Source organism: Thermobia domestica, chromosome 16 (assembly GCF_964235325.1).
Source record: "Thermobia domestica chromosome 16, izTheDome1.hap1.1, whole genome shotgun sequence".
In the NCBI taxonomy this organism is placed as follows: domain Eukaryota; kingdom Metazoa; phylum Arthropoda; class Insecta; order Zygentoma; family Lepismatidae; genus Thermobia; species Thermobia domestica.
The window spans coordinates 9990817-10011301 of record NC_137469.1 but is presented as its reverse complement, the minus strand read 5'-3'; the positions used below and the strand labels follow the sequence as shown (position 1 = coordinate 10011301).

The 20485-nt window shown below is 37.6% G+C and overlaps 1 protein-coding gene across 1 annotated transcript in view; it reads right to left on the bottom strand.

Moving 5' to 3' along the window:
* LOC145672402 (cytochrome P450 4C1-like) overlaps positions 1-19266 on the bottom strand; it is a 160135-nt gene extending 140869 nt beyond the window's left edge. The window contains exon 1 of the mRNA XM_081741557.1: positions 19168-19266. The gene's annotated coding sequence lies outside the window, so the exon portion shown is untranslated. The remainder of the gene's footprint in view (positions 1-19167) is intronic.
* Between the last annotated feature and the right edge of the window lie 1219 nt (positions 19267-20485).

Below are 20485 nucleotides of genomic sequence, written 5' to 3'. Positions count from 1 at the left end.
TTAGCAACAGCTGAACCCTTATTGGCTCAACGTGTGGGTGTGAGAGCTTTAGTTCGGCAGCTATTGGATTCGTAAGTGGCTAAAGATATGCCACATTGACTTGATCCCTATTCTTCCGTTTTCAAGCGCTGTTATCGGCTGAAGGAATTCCACTCTCTTTTTTTTTTTTTTTTTTTTTTTTTTTTTTTTTTTTTGTTAAGCCGGTCAAAGGGTTACGCCCTTTCTTCGGGACGAGGATTATAAATATGGGGAATTTGCTTTATTTATAGGGGGCATTGAGGGTTTGGAGCATTATTTTATTTTATTTCATTCTTATTTATGGGCATCTTTGACATTGAGCGTTTGGAGCATTATTTTCTTTTATTTTATTTCATTCTTATTTTTGGGCATCTGTTTTTTTTTTTTTTTTTTTAAATGAGAGATGAGGTGAAGTGCAGGTAGACGTCACAAACACGAGGGTAATGTTAGTATGGACGAGTGAATGGTTATCTTCTGCCCTGGGGCGTCACAGGGCTGATGAAGACAGATGAAGCCCGCTGCTAGCAACATTGATGGAACACTAGTGCAGAGATGGATAAATGCATGGACTAAGGTGAGGTGGATGATAGATGGCAAAGTCGGCCTTTTGAGGGTCATCGTCGTCTAGAGTGTTATGGTATAAAGTGAGAAGATGTTGGAGAGGAGTGGCTTGGTGACGTGGGGGCGTATCATGTATGATATCCTGTTGAAAGGTGTCAAGGAATATCGGATTTCCTTCTGCAATGACTTTTATAATATATTTAGTGCGAAGTGCTTCTAAGTGTGGAAGTATTGTTGGAAAGTTGATTCGGCGATAGAGGTCGGCAGTCGGTGCTGGTAGTTTGATACGATAAGCGAGTCGGAGAGCATGTCTTTCGGAGATGGCGAGTCTATTATATAGTTCATCAGGGGCAGAAATCCAGCAGATATGGCCATGTGTAAGAGCAGGTCGCAGGAACACTTTATAGGTCGTAATGACTGTTTCGGTATGTAAGCCCCAGGTTGTGCCCACTAGCCGTCGGAGGAGGTTTAAGCGGTTCGTTGCCTGTGATCGAATCTTTTGTAGGTGGGGTTTCCAACTGAGTTTAGAATCAAAGATGATCCCAAGGTAGGTAACTTGTGATGATGGGCGGATGAAAGTGCCATTTACATTAAGGTGAAGAAGTGAAGGATTGCGATGGATGCGTGAGCGGCAGCGAGGTGGGAGAAAAATAAGAGCTTGTGTTTTGAGAGAATTGATGGTGAGGCGCCATTTGGAACACCAGGAGGTAAAGGCGTCAATTGCCTGCTGAAGTGTTTTATTTATGTTTTGAACAGTATTAGATGTGGCAAGAAAAGCGGTATCATCTGCATATTGGTATACTGAGACATTTGGTGGGAGAGGGGGCATGTCGGCGACATATAAAATATATAGAAGAGGTGAAAGGACAGATCCCTGAGGGACGCCACAGTGAAGAAAGATCGGATAGGAAAGGGATTGGTTGATATTAATATAAGTCATACGATTGGAAAGGAAAGAAAGTATACATCGGATGCATGAGATAGGAAGATTGAAAGAGTGAAGTTTTGCGATGAGGCCGGCATGCCAAACTTTGTCAAAAGCCTTCTCCAGATCAAACAGTAACAGACAAGATGGTTTTGAGGTATTATAATGATTTGTTATAGCAGTGGTGAGGCGCAGAAGCTGGTCAGAAATACTAATATGTGGGCGAAAGCCGGCTTGATGTAGAGGGATGAGATTATGGTCGGAAAGATGAGTATGCAGACGACTGACTAGAATGCGTTCAAAGATTTTGCTTAGGACTGATGTTAGTTGGATTGGTCGGTATGATGAGAGTGCAGTAGGAGGTTTGTTTGGTTTGATGAAAAGGAGAGTTTTGGAGATTTTCCATTGGGGAGGGTAAAATCCGGTGCGAAGAATGAAGTTATAGATGATTGCGAGAAGTGAAAAGAGGATGGGAGGAGATGATTTGATGAGTTTATAGGTAATGTGGTCAAAGCCGGGGGCCGTGTTTCGTTTTGATCGGATGGCGGAGGAGATATCTTCAGGAGTTATGATATCGTTAAGAGGAGAAGCGGTAAGTTGGTGGTGAAGATTGGGTTGGAGGTGAGGAGCGTGCGGGTTTGCGAGATGTTCCACACGGCGGGTGAGATTTGGATGAAGTGGTTGTACGGTTCACTCTCTTTCGCTGAGGCTCTCTCGCTTAGCAACAGCTGAACCCTTATTGGCTCAACGCGTGGGTGTGAGAGCTTTAGTTCGGCAGCTATTGGATTCGTAAGTGGCTAAAGATATGCCACATTGACTTGATCCCTATTCTTCCGTTTTCAAGCGCTGTTATCGGCTGAAGGAATTCCACTCTCTTTCGCTGAGGCTCTCTCGCTTAGCAACAGCTGAACCCTTATTGGCTCAACGCGTGGGTGTGAGAGCTTTAGTTCGGCAGCTATTGGATTCGTAAGTGGCTAAAGATATGCCACATTGACTTGATCCCTATTCTTCCGTTTTCAAGCGCTGTTATCGGCTGAAGGAATTCCACTCTCTTTCGCTGAGGCTCTCTCGCTTAGCAACAGCTGAACCCTTATTGGCTCAACGCGTGGGTGTGAGAGCTTTAGTTCGGCAGCTATTGGATTCGTAAGTGGCTAAAGATATGCCACATTGACTTGATCCCTATTCTTCCGTTTTCAAGCGCTGTTATCGGCTGAAGGAATTCCACTCTCTTTCGCTGAGGCTCTCTCGCTTAGCAACAGCTGAACCCTTATTGGCTCAACGCGTGGGTGTGAGAGCTTTAGTTCGGCAGCTATTGGATTCGTAAGTGGCTAAAGATATGCCACATTGACTTGATCCCTATTCTTCCGTTTTCAAGCGCTGTTATCGGCTGAAGGAATTCCACTCTCTTTCGCTGAGGCTCTCTCGCTTAGCAACAGCTGAACCCTTATTGGCTCAACGCGGGGTGTGTGAGGGTGAGCTTTAGTTCGCATTTTTTTGCCACGGCTCAAGACATTTTGGCAGCACAATAGTATAGTAAGGGTCGATAGAAATAGCCTGCTGAACTGGCAACATTGCTTTCTCATTTAAATTTTCAGTTTGCCGTCCCACGATTATGCCCTTTAGACTAAGGGGGAAGGATGATTAAGACAAGTGAATTATCATGGTAGAATTAGTAGAATGAGAATGTGGGAGAAAGCAAGAGCATCCCGAGAAAACCCAAGACACGATGTTGTTAACCACAAGCTTACTTGGCCGGAGATCGAACTAGGGACCCCGGACACCAGAGGTAAGTGCTCCAAAGCTGAGTCACCGTGATCTTCACCAGTATACAGATCGAACGGCTGGTGAGATTAGAAAAAATCCGCCATTTTAGATTAAAAATCTCCCATTTCTAAAAATAAAAAATACTTCCATTTGTTTCAATTTTTTTGTGCTTCTACTCTCAACGGTCTTTGCCCCGACTTTTGATATACCCTGTATATTATTTAAGCATACTCCTACTAGATGTTAACGCAGCAGATGCAGCGGCGTTCGCCGCGTATATGTAAACACGATTTTCAGGTAACGCTGAGCTCCTTCGTGGTTAAGTGGCTAGCGTACGCGCCTTTGGCGTGGGAAACCCGGGATTCGATTCCCGGCGGGAGCTCATGTAGTTCGGATTCCAGGTTAGTCAGTAAGTCCCCGTCTCATATAGCCTCGCTGCTGAAAGGGATGTTAACCTCAAAATCAACTCAAGTCTCAGGTATCGCTGCAAAACTGTTATCTAATCAATTCGTACTGGATGCTCTTTGACATCAGAGTTCGTTCCTCCTTTTCTCAGTAAAAAAGATGGATAGAACGAGGGGCACATAGCAAATTTAGAAGTCCGTGTTAGTCAAACAGGGAAATTGACGGTTTTGGGCATACATAATTGTGGATCCATTACTACGCGAATTGTACACTGGCAACAGTGGTTTACTTAATTTTTCCTACCTCGTCCCCTCATCTTTTTTGCTCTATCTATTTCTCTCTGCCAATTCTACAATCATAAACGTGTGCTCTTACGTCATACAAAAGCAAGCCGGAAACGACTGCTGAAAAGCATCTAAAATTTCCCGTCTTGTCTCGAGATAAGACTAGAGTCGAGATGAGATCTAGATTTCTAAATCCGAGACTAGACGACGAATATTGATAATTCATTTTCGGTTTACGAGACTAGACGAGAGTTTTCTTGAGATTTGTGGGCAACACTAGTTCACCCAAGCCTTACATCTCAAGCACTGTTTTTGCGTGACATGATTCATAGTATAAAAACTATAAATTGAGAAAGGGATTGTATGAATATTTACTGTATTTGTGAAATACGGACAGAATGCTATAAGGCAGCATTTCTCAAAGTTTGGGTCGCGACCCATTGGTGGGTCGCGGGTAGTTTTTTTTTTTGGGGGGGGTCGCTGGAAGTTTTTCCTTCTCATTATGGAAATGTTATTTTGATGTTATGAAGTACTGTTCAGAAAACGAAAATTGGCAGCGTTTGTTAATGAGGTGAACAATACAGTTAAGTGGTTACTCAGAGCCCTGGTTACTTCCTTAAAGACATAGACAAATGTAAGCAACAGCGATCGCGGGGATCAAGACTAAATACAGAAATCGACTGCAAGTGTCCAATTCCTTGCGCCTGATAGTAGCCCAATTCGTCAGCGAGGATATCAATACAGTTATTGATAAATATCGAAAAGAAGCACATGCATCGCATACGACTCATTATGAATAGTTGTACAGAGATTTTGCTTTCTAATTAGTTTTTGTATTAGAGATATGATTTACAAAATTTAATTAGTTTGAAATACACCCCCATTACGCAGAATGTCCATGTGTATTTGAATAAAAGTAGGTGGGCCACAAAATGCATTTTATTATTTAATGGGGTCGCGGTAACAATAAGTTTGAGAACCACTGGTATAAGGTGTCGTAAGCTTCGTCCAAAAAAGAAACAATCCAATGAAATCTAGTGCCATCTATTGAGAGTTAACGAGACTAAAGCGTGCATACTGATCTGACTATAGTTGTGCTCTAGTGGTAGAGTTTGGAACTAACTGCAGCGATGTAAAACTGACCATAAGAGTTGCACTTAAATATGTGTTTGAAAAAATAATAAGCATAAGTTGTTTCTTTTTCTTGACACTTAAAAAGCAACGAACAGTGTCACGTGTCGTCAAGGGGTTTGGTTTGTATGTATATTTCCTCAATTAATACTAATACCGTAAGTACTTTCAATAACACCTTAGACAAATAGAATTTACTCCTAAGACGTTAGGACGCTTAAGGGTCTTCACTACAGCGAAATTAAACTGCCAATAATTTTAGATTTTTTTCTGTAATATCTTCAAAACAAATAAAAATATTCAAAAAGCAGAAACGTAGTGAACTCGACAATACGATTTTGAATGTGATACCTTTACTACAATTCATCTATCTGTTTTTGGTGTGCCGCTATTTACAGAACCCGCAAAAAATGCTATATCTTTCTACAGTTGCAAATTGAAAGCAGATAGATGAGTTGTGATAACGGTATCACATGCAAAATCGTATTGTCTAGTTCACTACGTCTTTGCTTTTCGAATATTTTTATTTGTTTTGAGGATATTACAGAAAAACTCTAAAATTAGCGTTAACTTAATTTCGCTGTAGTGAAAACCCTTAATGGATTGCAGAAAACCGCTTTCCATTTCCTATTACCGATTTCACGCTACAGCAATCAACGTTAAAACCGGAAGAGGAGATTAGGAATTACACGGTGGATTGAAAAGTAATGGGGAAGGAAGGAAGCGACCTGTGATTATTATGTTATGTATCATCCCCCCATTTCTCTGGTGTGAATGAGGAGATCAAAGAAAACTTCAATCGGGGTGGTTGGCCTGAGAAACTATTAGACCCCCTATACCTTTCCGACTGAGTGTTTCCAGCGAGAATCGAACCCGGGACCGCTCGCATCAAAGACGAGAGCGTTAGCGACTAAGCTAAAACCGGAAGTGGTTGATATCTTAGTTTCAGCACAGAGTGAAGAGAAGATGGATTATATCAGGGGTCTTCAAACTGTGCGGCGCGCCTCCCTCGGGAGGCGCCGAAGGTTGTCAGGGAAGGCGCGAGGATTAAAAAAAAAAAAAAAATCTATAAAGTAACATATTTATAATGCAACACGCATACTTAAGTCTGCATCTTTCTTCTTTAGTAATATATAGCGGACTAAGCCTTTGTATAATCTCTGTTCCACATGCAATCAGGGCTTGGCCCTTTCACCTTTCCCTTTCCCTTTCACCTTTGGCTGAAACGTGTATAATGCTTGTTATACGAGCCATACACTGACGTATTTTTCAGCCGTAGCCATAAAATTTCTTGCGCTAGTCTTGTTAGCAGCTGTCAATACGTTAGTGTATGGGGCCTGGCGTACGTTTACGTACCGAATTTTTATACGCTGGAAAAGTCTGGCTGCTTTTAACTTCGAGCGTAAATACGGCGCGTAAAAACGGCTCAGATGAAAGGGTTTTCGAGCAGCAGGTGGTCTCTTGCCCTTTCCACGGCCTCCTCCCTGGTCTGGTCTTATTGTTTTCAGAAGAGAAAACCTGTTCTTGTGTTGTCCTCGCAAATCGTTGCTGAGGTTTGCTGGTAGACTCACCAGAAATCATCATTCCAATCTAGTTTCAGTCTTTCCATACAAGATACGATTTCGGCTAAACTAATATTTCCTATTGCACAAAACGAGACATTATTTCCTAATTAAAATTCATAATTAATTTTCAGTACATAGAGGGAAGGTATTTAAATCCAATACTTTCTAATTAGAATTCGCAAATTATGAGAGCTCCTCCGTGGCTATATAGTCAACGTACCCATCCTCTGTGCGGGGCGCCCTGTTCGATACTAGGCGGGAGCTCATGCAGTTCGGGTTCTACTTCTCATATAGGCTCGCTAAACTTATCGAACCTCATGCCTTTCGACTAGGAATTTAAGATTTAATTTAATATTTGGACATTAGTTTTTTTTTTTTTTTTTTTTCACACAGGTAAAGGCGCATATAAAGATGAAGTCACACCTTCAGAGTTACCCACGCTGTGATACTGAAATGAAATCTTTGAGTTTAACTTCCCACGATTATGCCATTTAGACTAAAGAATACAATAATTAAGGCAAGTGAATGATGATGAGAGAGTTGGTGGAATGAAATTTGGGAGGAAACGAGAGTACCCTGAAAAAACCCACGGACATGATGTTGCCCACACAAACTTATTTGCACGGGGATTGAACCAGGGACCCCACGCACCAGAGTAAAATGGCCTAGTGCTGTATCTGTAAGTTTAAATGGTAGTAATCCTGACCTTGAACAAGATACTATCCGATATTTTCCTGATAACACGGAGCAAATAATTGAGTTTGAATATTGAAATTCGATGACGATTCTTGCTATTTTGACAATGTGCTGCTTGTTATTTTAAATACTTTCTCAACTTTACAAGAATTTATAGCGAAATAGGTTCAGAAAGTAACTATTTTTTCACGCGATCTTGATATTACTCGTAAAAAACTTCAATAAACCACGATATATAATGTTTCTTTCTTCGTATATTGTTCCAAACCTCAGTTTGTGCAAATATTTAAATCTAATAATAATCCTATTTCATCATTAATGCTTATATACTAAGTCAAATAGCAAATCGTTGTACAGTTTTTTTTTTCTGTATGGTTGCTTTCCAGCCGTAAAAGTTCTGGTTCAATTCGAGGTGCCGGCCATGTTGAATATTTTTCAACATTGTATTATATCTCATCATGATGGGGATATGTTTAGGAACACTTACCTGAAAAGTACAATAGATGTAAGCCCAAAAGATATCATAACTAAGACCAGAATTGAAAATTACACCCATTTACAGGAAATACACTCATAAATTTAAATTAACTTATTAAAGCATTTCTCAATCTCAGTGTTGGGAGTACTATCAAACCTTCCTAGATAAATGTCAACTTAAGGTATATTGCCATAAAATATTATGTAACACTCAATACTTGTCATTTAAATAATTTATTTCACGAACAACTCAATCGTTTTAACATGTTTGTAAGTAGTATATGCATCATTATTAGGAGAATTGACATAATTGACGCAATCTGCTACTTAATAGTGTATATTTTTCATAGACATTACATATTGAACATAGTAGAAACTCATCTTCAAGACTGCTTCGTGTGGATGTTTCCATATTGCAGGCTATTAATTAAACATTTATTTATGAAATATGAACTATCACCTAAGGCGTTTTTCAGAAATTCGAAAAAAAATTCTCCCTCAAGAGTAAACTACCCGTTGTGGATCTTTTCAGGGAAAATTAGTTACGTCATATTGTCCGGTTATTAATAAACCATTTATTTATCAATTACGAACAAAATTAACTGACTCGTGTTTGAGAAAATATCTCGAAAAAACTCATAGGCAAGAGTAAACTAACCTTTTTGTATTTTTACCACAGAAATAACTTATGCCAAATAGTAAAAGTGGTAATGAAATATTGATGTACGAGAAGAATCGTTAGTCATTTTCGATAAAATCGCGTTTGTCTTTTTATTTTCATCTATCAGTGAACTTCCTTTATTTTGGGGGATAGGAAGAAAATTCGAAAACCTTCCCTTGGAAATCTGATAAAGGTATTAAGTTTAGAAATTTATCACTCGAATTTAAAGAAAATTATCCGATGTTGAGTTCGCCCTTACTACTACTCAATTGATTTGTATGTATATGTGGAAATCCTCAAGTTCGGGTGGATTTTATCCTCATGTCACATACCCGACAGCAAGAACGAAGAAAAAAGTCATTAAGTTTAAAACATTTTTTTAATACAGTAAATTACTAAAGACTACATTTAAAGAAACCATGAAAATAAACAGAGATAAACTGGCAATAAACGAAAACCAGAGTAGAACTGAATTTAACCTGACCCCGCATGCTAACACCGGGCGACGGTAATTTTGTCACCGGAAAATTCGTCACTGGTAATTTTGTCACCAAAATATTACCATATAGGTAATTTCGTCACCGAAAATAATGTCAGATAATTTCATCACCAGTGTCTTTTAGAACATAATACAAGTACAATGAATGAACTCGAAAAAGTTTTTGAAATTGTTTTCTTTAATCTTCAACTGCCAAAACTATGCAGCATAATCAAAATATATTATTATTATTAAATAAAGAGTTACATATTTTAGATATGGTATCTGAGACAAGAGATAAAAGTTTCCAGTAATTCTATCACAGAAATATTGTCATATAGGAAATTTTGTCACGGTTATTTCTTCACCTTCGGTGAATTAAATAGAGACAAAGCAAATGATCAAACAGCTTACGTTATTTTAATAAAACTTAGAAAACAATTCAGTTGGTGTTGAACTCTGCAAAATTGAAGTTTCTGTTACTCGAAGCAAGAACAAACACCAGTAGAAGAAAATAATGTCTGCTTGAGCAAATGTTAAAAGCACAGGCAACATGGGGCACTAATGGGTTCATTATTCACTATTTAGAAATATTAAATTTCGCGAATATCAAAATTTCAGAACAGAAAATAATAAACAAATATGGGAAGATACGCCAATCTGTTAATTTTCCCGCAGAATAGACGAAAATTTTCATCGTTCTAGTACCGTTCTCTGAGCCGAAACTCTTGGACCTTCCAAGTTAACAGAGTCATTTGAAAAGAGTGGCATTTTTTTTAAGGAGCTATTGAAAGAATTATATTATATTTCAACTCTGAGTAAACATTGGCAAATTGTTATTGGATATATGTGGAACCAAATTTCTATAAAGGAAGAAAAACGTATAAATATTTCCGGATGTTTCCTTTAAATATAGCCTTATGAAGCTATTAAAAAGTGAAACATGGATGGTGAACGCCTTTTCAATGGCGCCAAAAAAAAAAAAAAAGTGTATGTTATTTGAGGTGAGACTTCCTTTACTAGGTATACGCCCTAATGTAGACCAAGACACAAAATTCATATGAAGAACTGTTTCGTGCGGTGGTGCATCAGTGCAGTGAATTCAGTGAATATCCGGACCTGTAACTATGGTAATGGATTTTGATATAGCGTAAATGCTGGCTGTAAATGCAACTTTTGGAGATTCAACTCGTTTATAGCGTTACTTTTTTCACCTGACTCAATCAACATGGAGGAAGGTCCAAGAGCTTGGACTCTTAGAACGGTACAAAAGCAATGAAAATTTTCGTCTATTTTGCGAGAAAATAAACAGATTTGCATTTCTTCCAATAGCAGATGTCCATCGATTAATACAAGTGACTTCGTAGGAAGAGCTGGAACTTCTGGACTATTTTGATAGCACTTACGTGTCAAAGACGTATCGCCCTGTTAAAGCTCGGTCTGGGAATATTTGTTTGCGTAATGTGCCTCGTCTATATCCCCCAGACAATTGGAACGTTCACCAGGCTACCTTTAGCAGCAATTCTAGGATAATTAATATTTGTGAATTGTGGAACTAGAAGTTTCATCATCTAGTAGGAATGTCCCACGCAACTATTTGGAAGCTTATTCATGAAATTCAACAAATTGAAGCAACGGTTTCAGCTGTGCTTCATCAAGATGCTGTGGGGCAACCACCCAAACAGCAAAGTAGAAGAGTGTTTCAGATCTTTTAGAAACGGCTCTAGTCTTTGTGCTTAACGTATAACACTGGAACTAAATGTTTAAAAAAAATCGTTGTTGTTTCCTATAGTAGAGTGAACATGTAAACCATTTATTGCATTAATACACGTTATATTTTGTTTGCTAATTTTCTGTTCTGAAATTTTAATATTGCCAAAACTTATATTTGTAAATAGTGATATATAAATCCATTACTGGCCTATTTTACCTGTGCTTTTAACATTTGCTGAAACTGACATTATGTTATTTTACTGCTGTTTGTTCTTGCTTCGAGTATCCGAAACTTTGATTTTCCAGAGTCGAACACTAACTGAATTGTTTTCCAACTTTGATTAAGATAAGGTCAGCTGTTTCGGTCGTTTACTTTGTCTCTACTTAGTTCAACAAAGATGAAAAAATGACCATGACAAAATTTCCTGCATGCTAATATTTTGGTGACAAAATTACAAGTGACGAAATTACTATGTCGAAATTTCCGGTGACGAAATAACCTACATGCTAATATTTTGGTGACAAAATTACCGGTGACGAAAATTCCGGTGATTAAATTACCCAAGTCCGCTAACACCCAACCTTTCAATAAATAAATATTTAAATGATTTTTAACAACTAGATAAAAACTAAATGGCAAGATAAACTTTGAAATAAAAAAAAAAAGGTAGGTGGAAGCAGCGGGAAGGATTCCTTCAACTTACAAAAGCTGAGGTAACAAGGATCAAACTATTTCTAAAGAATGGGGCTGGACAGCGGCGTAGCGAGCGTTACAAGATTGGGGGGGGGGGGAGAAATGAAACTTGAAATTGCCAAGTACTGATAAAAAAAAATGCCACACTTACCAACCCTGTGGAAAACTTTACAGCAACCTTATGTTCATATTCGTCCCATTTCATGCCCCATCTGAGGTATGAATACGAATAACCCCCCGGTTTCGAGTCCAATTTCACAGCTCAATTCAGGATCATTATCATCACCTATGATGCACAACTGTTAATTTGACAACTCATGGTTATCATAGTTTAGATAATCCCCGCCAGCCAATCCTTACGAGAAGTGCGCAGAGCTTTTTTTTCTGTCCTCCAGTCTCCTCCCATTTCGATATCATGATTTCGCATTCTGATGAAAAGTATTAAATACCGGCAGGAAAAATACTAATATTTAACCTCCCTTTTAGGCGCCCCACCAGTCACGCGCCCGGGGCACGTGAATTGCTTTCTTCCCCATAGTTGCGGCCCTGTGAACTACGTAACATGCAATGGTTACGTAATGCTTTGACTTATAAATACGTACTATAAAGAAAGGAAGAACTTCAATTTTTGTTTAACTTTCCGAAAGAAGCAACTACGGGATTAAAAATAAGGTAGGAATGACAACTCATCTGTATGAAAATGAAGTGAAAGACACGCCGGTCTATGCTTTCACCCAGCAGACGTATTGTTTGGCCCTCCAGAATGTGACTTTTGGAACCATGCACTTAGGTTTACAAAATGACTCGACTCATCCATTATAGCTTCCCCCCATCGAACGCCTGAGAAACCTACTGTGGCCCCCCAGTGCCGTGCCATGGAAATCAGCGCCTGGGGCGAGAGTATACGACGGCGCCCACGTACAAGATGAGTGAGGTCGAAATAGCAACCGCGAAGCGCCATCATGGTTTGCGCGAAGCGTAAGAAAATTTTCAAAACTAAACCTTGCTTTTCCTTGATTTTGAGCACTTTTTATTACTTTTTCCTTCCATTTTATACATGTGCGCATATATTTTCCTCGGGGCGAGAGTACACGATGGCGCCCCCGTACATATGAGTGAGATCGACATACCAACCGCGAAGCGCCACCATGGTTGACACGAAGCGTAAGAAAATTTTCAGAAATAAACCCTGATTTTCCTTGATTTTGAGCAATTTTTGTTACTTTTTCCCTTCCATTTTATATATGTGCCCATATATTTTCCTAACATGAGTAACATTATAGGACCACCTCCTAAAGCAGAAAGAGGATTTAAGTACATACTAGTAATATTCCTCTTTTTCTATCCCAATTTTGCGCCCCCTTACTTCGGCGCCCGGGGCTGTCGCCCCGCTCTCCCCCTTATACAAGGCACTGGCTATACCATTCCCAAAACACACTTCTGTTCAGTTCTCCCTACTCGAAAAGCCCTGTGAATAGAAAGTCTTACTGCAAAACAGAACTGAAATAAAAAGTTTATACTAACCAGTCACTGCCTTGTTCTTGTTCTATTAATATCAATTCTATACGCTCTTGTATCAAATGCTTTTGTTTCCAATATAACTGCCACCGAAAAGCCTCTTCTATCTGTCTTTGTTTTAATTTTGTACGCCACCTCTATTGTGCTTTTGTCAGTGGTACAATTTCTCGATTTTTTTATTGAAGATTCTTCAAAATGTTTAGGAATATCAAATGAACAAAAGTGAAGTGTGATCACATGCAACAAGTAAAGGAGCTTTAAACGAATATATCAATTTATTTCAAGATAGGAAACTACACAAAATTTATGCCAAATCTATAAAAGAACTGATAAGTTACAGCAACTGGGTATCTAAGAAAATGTTAAACCAAATAAGTCAATTGAACAAAACGGCATTCTTCAAGTTGCCAACTTGTCAAGAAATTGGTAACTTTGAGGGGGGAGGCTCCCCCCTTACCCCCCTTAACGACGCCCTTGGGGCTGGAGGTAGTTGTATAAGCATTGTTTTTCCTTTCTGGCCTATTTTGAGCTGTGGATAACAATAAAAATTGGTATCCCGTGAGGGGATAATTTATTCTATTTGTTACTATTATATTCTTCGTTAATTTTGTAAGAAAGAAAAAAAAAAAACGAAAGCTGCAACCAATAATCAATCATATTTTCTTTAAATTGAATTTATCATTCAGTAGCCCACTTTTTAACCACCAAAGTCAACAGTCTAAAACATTGTATAACAAAAAAAAAAAAAAAAAAAAATCAATCAATTATTCAACTATCGGAACACTCCTTGACTCCCTTATTCTTTGTAAACTGCAGTTCCAAAGAATAGGCTTATTTCGGAAGGTAAGAGGAAACCACACATCAAGCTCGTTCAGATTGTATTAAATCATCATTGTGTCTGTTTAGAAATTTAAATGTTTGCAATTTACATCGTAAAAAATTGAATATAACTTTTTCCCTGTCCTGTGTCCTCCTCCTTCGAAGTACGATTTATATTAATATTTAGTGATCTCAGATCACTAAGTACAATGATCTAAGATTGTACCAAAACTAGGCCAAGTGGATTGAGCTGCTTGGACGTAATATAGATAAATGTGAATCCTTAATCCTCTTCGGCGTGGCTCCCAGTCTGTTTCTTCTATGCTTTCTTTTTATTTTTTTTTTTACTTAACAACACAATGTTTATAGCACCTGCACTTAAAACCATGGCCTCAGATAGATCCATTTTGTTCAAACAACTTGAGTAAACTGGAAAACGACCATGTGCTCAAACAACAGGCAAGAGGAGGAGCGAAAAATGACCGCTTCTTTTTCTTCTTCTTTTACGCGCCTATTTTTACGGTAGGTGTATGGGCCAACTTACGGACCGAAATTTACGACATCATTTTACGGACCGAAAATGCGCGCTGAAAATACGCTAGTGTATGTTGGCCTTTAGATGGCCACTAACGATCTGCTACGTTATCTCTGTAAAACAGTGTGTCTTCTTAAATGTCTCTGGAATATCGCCATGAGAACTGAATTTTTCTTTCTCTTAATTTTCTGTTATTGTTTTTGTGACGATTCTTGAGTTTTAATCTTTTATAAAGTACTACCGCCATTCACAAATAGTCTTACTTGTTTTATATTCATTAGTCGAAGCCATCTTGCGTTTTACCATTTCAAAATATGTGCCGAGATTTAATAAATTGCGTGACTCAAAACAAGCTCATACATCTCATTGACTTTGCTCAACTTTTAAATGTGTCGATTTTTATTATTTAAACTCCCTCTCTGTTTGTATTTTTCAATTTCAACATAAAAATCTGACCTATCACAATTTATAATTGTTAACACCTTCTAATAACATTAAAAGGAGTAGTCAGTGTGCACAATGTAGATCAGCTGTATTAATGAGATATTTCCATTAGTGATTAATAAATGAAACATAGTTTATCAGAGTGATAGTCCTTCTTTTAGTTACGCATGCAGTCTATGTTGGTAACACATTTCATTTGTGACAAGAGAGGCGCGTTCAGATTTTAGTTTTAGAGGGGAGCCTCAGCTCCAAAAACTTTGAAAACCCCTGGAATATATTGTTATCGCCCTAAATTGATTACAAAATAAAACGTCAACGTTTTATCTGTATGGAAATCAATGTTGAAATGGGACGTTTTAGTGAGTTTCTATCAGCGGCGGTTTCTCTTAATATTTGCATGTTTGTACAAACCTCCTTCCAATATTTTCATTTTTTATTTGTGCTAAATCACTTTTCGTTTTATTGTCAACGTCATCTCTTTTTAAACAAGTGCGTTTGAAACGGGGCTTGCTAGTTGCTTTCTGCTTGAGAGTTTGCCAAACTCCCCAGCTTAACATCTTCTGGGCCACAGCGGGGGTTGCGCAGTAAGAGGGGGGTTATCACGCCGTGCACTGCCTCATAAGGCTCCATATGCTTGCAGATCTTTTGCAAACAAATCTACCAAACAAAAACAACCTTTCCAAAACATAGCGCTTTGGAACTTGAATTTCTCCACCATCCCTCCCCCCGTAGTATTGGTTCTCGCCTGAAGGGGAATAGTCTGTTCCTTTGTGACAATGTTGTGTAATGTAACCAAGTCGCTACAGAGAGAGAGAGAGAGAGAGAGAGAGAGAGAAAAAAACTTGCGCCTTGCCTAAATGTCAGATTGCCACGTGGTCATAGCTATTGGTTCTGTCAACCAAGTAAGATCATGGCAGCTGAGGAGATACTAAAGGCGACCCCGTGAAGAGTGAAGACAAATTGAGGGTGTCGATAGTTAATACACTCGTATCTGAAGGAATAGAAATTTGGCAGCATTGATACAATTCCTTTTCATGTGTGTATGGGTGCATGAGAAAATTGGGTTGCAATTTTTAGAAAAAGAACGTTAATTGGGGAAGGGGTGAGATTTTAAAGCGGGTAACGCACTTTGTAGTGTTGTATGTTTGTGTGTGTGTATGTGTGCCGGTCTTTGTTGTTCATTGGAATATTGTTCCTATAACTGCATAATTACGTGTCTGTCCCTGATATACGTGAACTATTCTAGCAATGAATTCTGTAACGCCTCTGTTCAATTAGCCGTTTTCGGAAAGAACTTCAGAAGCAAACCTACTTGTGAAAGAAATCGGAAGACCAATTCCGACTCTCAATATAACGCAAGTAATTAGAAGTCAGAGACGAACATTTACAAGGAAGTTTAATCTCAACTTGTACGAACTGCATAAGTGGTTATGTGAGTGTGAAATTAAAAATGCTTTGTTTTGTTTTTCCTGTTTGTTGTTCGGGGCGAGGGAAGATGTATGGAGTAAAAAAAAAGGTGCTGATATCCAACATCTGCACGAGAAAATAAATAAATAAATAAATAAATAACATGAAAATTCGTCAGCTCCTATAAGACACGTTCTAATCTCACGGTGTTGGGAAGTGTGAATATTGCTGCTCAACTAGATGCTGGTTATAGGGGGTCCATTGAGAATCACAATCAAAAAGTAGGAGCTCATGTGGTTCGGATTCCACGTTAATCAGTAGGTCCACGTCTTATATAGCCTCGCTGCTGAAAAGGGACGTTAAACTCAAAATCAACTCAACAATCAAAAAGTGACGCAAAACAGGTACGTGCTCAATATAATCATCAATTGCATTTGGTTTCGTGGCACCTTCGAATTGGCTTCAAGAGGACATGATGTAAAACAGACTCTTCTTCAAATCGAGGCGTTTTTCGTAGATTAATTTCAGTGCAGAACTTGACAGCGCTCTCAAGAGTCATTTAGAAAGCACAACAATTTTCAACAGTACGTCAAAAATCATATAAAATGAGGTTCTCCATTGCATGCTTGAAGCATGCCATGAAGAAATCTATATTATTATTTATACCAGTGGCGGAGCCAGAGGGCAATTGCCCCCACAGAAGAGGAAACTTTTCTTTTATTTTATATATAAATAAATCCCATCCCAGAGTTTGGAGCTTTTAAAAGTAGCTCTAAGTAGCAGTATTACAAACCACCGCCCTCCCTAGAAGTGGTCATGGATCCGCCCCTGATTTATACTATTAATAATAATAATAATAATAATAATAATAATAATAATAATAATAATAATAATAATAATAATAATAATAATAAAGGTACGATATAGTGTGGACTTCTTCTGTACTATTCATTGTTGGCGGAAAGTTTTCTTCTTCTTTTAATTCTTTCTTTCTCTCCACATCGAAGGATTACACCAAGATAATTACAGAAATAAAAATAAGCTTTTCATCTTGCATTGTTAAGCTCTCAATGATTTTGCGTTGTAAATATTGGTTGTAAAAAATATTAATACGCAGTTAAACAGAATTTTCTCAGAATTGTGCTATATATTTTAAATTATGCTTTATGTTTTATTTTCTAAAATTATGCTTTATTATGCTTTTAAATTTAGTTTCTTCTGGACCCTTAGACAATCACAACCATGTTCAAGGTACCAACCATACTTATACATTGCTGTTATGCTTTTTATGCTTTTGGGTTGCCCTAGTCATCAGCATTACTCGCAGTTTGTTGCCAAATCGAGAATTTCGAGGTGGTGCAGTTCCTTGTCGACCTCTTTGTCTACCTTTTTAATGTCGTCCATTAATTGTTACCTTTCGTTTTTCATCCCATCCTTCCTTCTCCCAATATACAGTAGAGTTGTCAATGACAACGAAGCTGAAAATGGAGTGGATTCTACTCCTAGAGCCTGAAGCGCCAACAAACGAGATTCAGAGCGCGAGTTGCTCTCATGAGATTATTTGAGAGGACATAACATTTAATTCAAAATTATACAATTAAATTCGAAAATGGCAAATTTGGAGGCAGAACGGTAAATTTAGGGAAGAGAGAATGGTAAGATTATGAAATAGTGGCATAGCTCTTGGGGAATACACTTGTATTAAAATTTAACGTCCCTTCCATAGCAAAGTTATATGACAGGTGGATTGACAGCTTAATATGGGACCGGAACCACATAAGATCCCATCAGGCTATAACGACATTCTTATGTATTGTTTGAGCAATCCTCGTATAAACGCGAGGATTTCCTGGAATTAGCGTTTGGCCAGTCGAAATTCGCAGAAGAGCAAAACTAAGTAATTTTTCTACCCAGAAGTTGCCTCTGTGTGTGATGGCCACAACCTTATTCGTATACCCATTTTTAGTATGGAATTTTGTGTGTGTTGTTCTCTCACCCACACTATATGCTTTAATTCATATTTTTAATAATTACTGTTATTTAACTTTGTGTTTGTGTGATTGAATTCATTACACCACCAACAGCAGAATGATCCATTTTTATTATCTACGAAAAGTGTATTCTCCTAAAAACTGAGTGTTCTGGTGGGAATATTTTGGTACGTTCTCTTGAGACCTTGAATCGATTCCAGAGAACCACTTGTCGCTATATATCATCATTTTTGCTCTATGGCGATCAAAGTTGAAACAGGTTACGATTCTGTTTTCTACAACTTCCGGTTTCAAGAGAGGGATAATGGAAGATATGCAGTCTATTTTTAAGAAGGCTGAATCTATTTCAAGAAACCACTTCTCTACATTTCTTACCGTTTCTGGAATATAAATCAATATTGAACTCGAAAATACTACTAAATTTTAACCACTTCCGGTTTTGGCAGGATATTACGAGTAGATATGGTAGGTTTTCTTGAGACACTGAATGAATTTAAAAAAAAAAAAACTTGTTGCTATTTGTTTTCGTTTTTGTTCTATGGCGATCAACTTTGAAACCGGAAGTAGATGGTTTCTTCCACTTCCGGTTTGGATAGAGAGTTAACGGAGGAGATAGAATTTATTATTGGGACACTGATCGATTGCAAAAAGTAAGCTTCTCGATATCTATTATCGTTTTGACTTTGAGACGTCCACAGACAGACAGACGGACGAAAGTAGCAGTTCTATAAGACTTCTCACTAGTGCTGTCGAAATCGGTTTTTGAAAAAGTGAAATTTCATAAAACCGAAATGTCGGTTTTGAAAACCGCTTTTGCGGTTTCGGTTCTAAAAACCGCATTTGTGGTTTTCGGTTTCCAAAAACCGGTTTTCTCACAAACCGAAAAACGCAAATGTCACACAAATTCGACAGCACTACTTCTGACATTTATCATAGCATAGTTTGGAAGTCTTAAAATTAGACCTATTCAAAAAGTGTGAAACAAGTTGACGACAAGCTTCATTAAAATCAGATAATTTTCCGAAAATGAATCTGGAACAGACAGGCATAAATGGGTGTAACATTAAAAAAAAAGTCTTACCCTCACTTCAATAAATATGTTTCCCCTTCTATCAGCAAAGATCTATGAATTTCCTTAGTAGCAGTTGTATTGTTTAAATGCAAATAACCTGTCTTGACGTCCAAAACAAAGATCTTATAACTAGTTATTTCTTTTCAAATTTAATTGATTGTTATCAGCTAATGACGTCAATATGTTTTATCGATGTTAAGATGTACTTGAAATGGTTTGTAAAGAAGTTAATAAACAACAGATAATATCAAGCGTTCATTAATTTGAAAGAAACAAGTTATTTCTATTGAATTAATGAAAATAACATTGTTAATTTGTATTTAAAAAGTTCCGGCATGAAACTAACAAACTTTGTATTCGTATTAAATTAAAAATGAGAGGAAAATATATCTGGTACTTTTAATATAATGCATTGGCGCAAATCTGTCCTCAACATTGGGGGGGACGGGTAAGACCGTTCCCACACACACACACACACACACACACACATATATATATATATATATATATATATATATATATATATATATATATATATATATATATATATATATATATATATATATATATATATAAGCGATGTACAAAATATTTATGAAGTTGAAAATCAATGCTGTGAATGATCAGGGGAGCAGAATTGTCTTCAATGGCGTCATCGGATTGAGCTCAAACTCCCCCCGAAATAAATTTGTTAGTTTTTCGTATTCCACGCACAACAATAATCCTTTTTACCATTTCTAAGAATGTCATTGACTTTCCATTTTCTTATGCTCTTTGTTCAGAAATAATACTGTATTTGTCAAATTTCATTACATGTAAGAATTGCGTCCTTTTGTTCTTTGTTTCGTCCTTTTTACTTTTCTGTTTCTCTTTCTTGATGTTACTTTCTTTCATTTCGCTTATCATACTTTATCGACCGTTGTCAGTTGTGATTCAAGTCGACTGTCATCAGTAACACCAAAACTAACAGCAGTTGATCAGCGAAACTGGTGTTCCACACCAACTTGAGCGGATATCAACATGACGGAACTTTAGTTATTATAACAAAGGAAACATTATATCGTTTTGTTATTTTAAAAAGAAGGAAATGTTTGAATTAAAGAAAATCAAAACGGAGGAATAATTAGCCCGGGAAATTAGGAAGGCCAAGATGATGCTTCCTTTTTCTTGTATAAATAGAATAAAGGGTTAGATTCACTCCTAAATTTTTGTATCATATCATATAGAATTTATCGGTCTGCAATTCTTGCCATTATAACTTCAATTTATGCATAAATTAAAATATATTTAATTCTCAAATTCAGGTGGGCAATTGCCCACTTCCTTA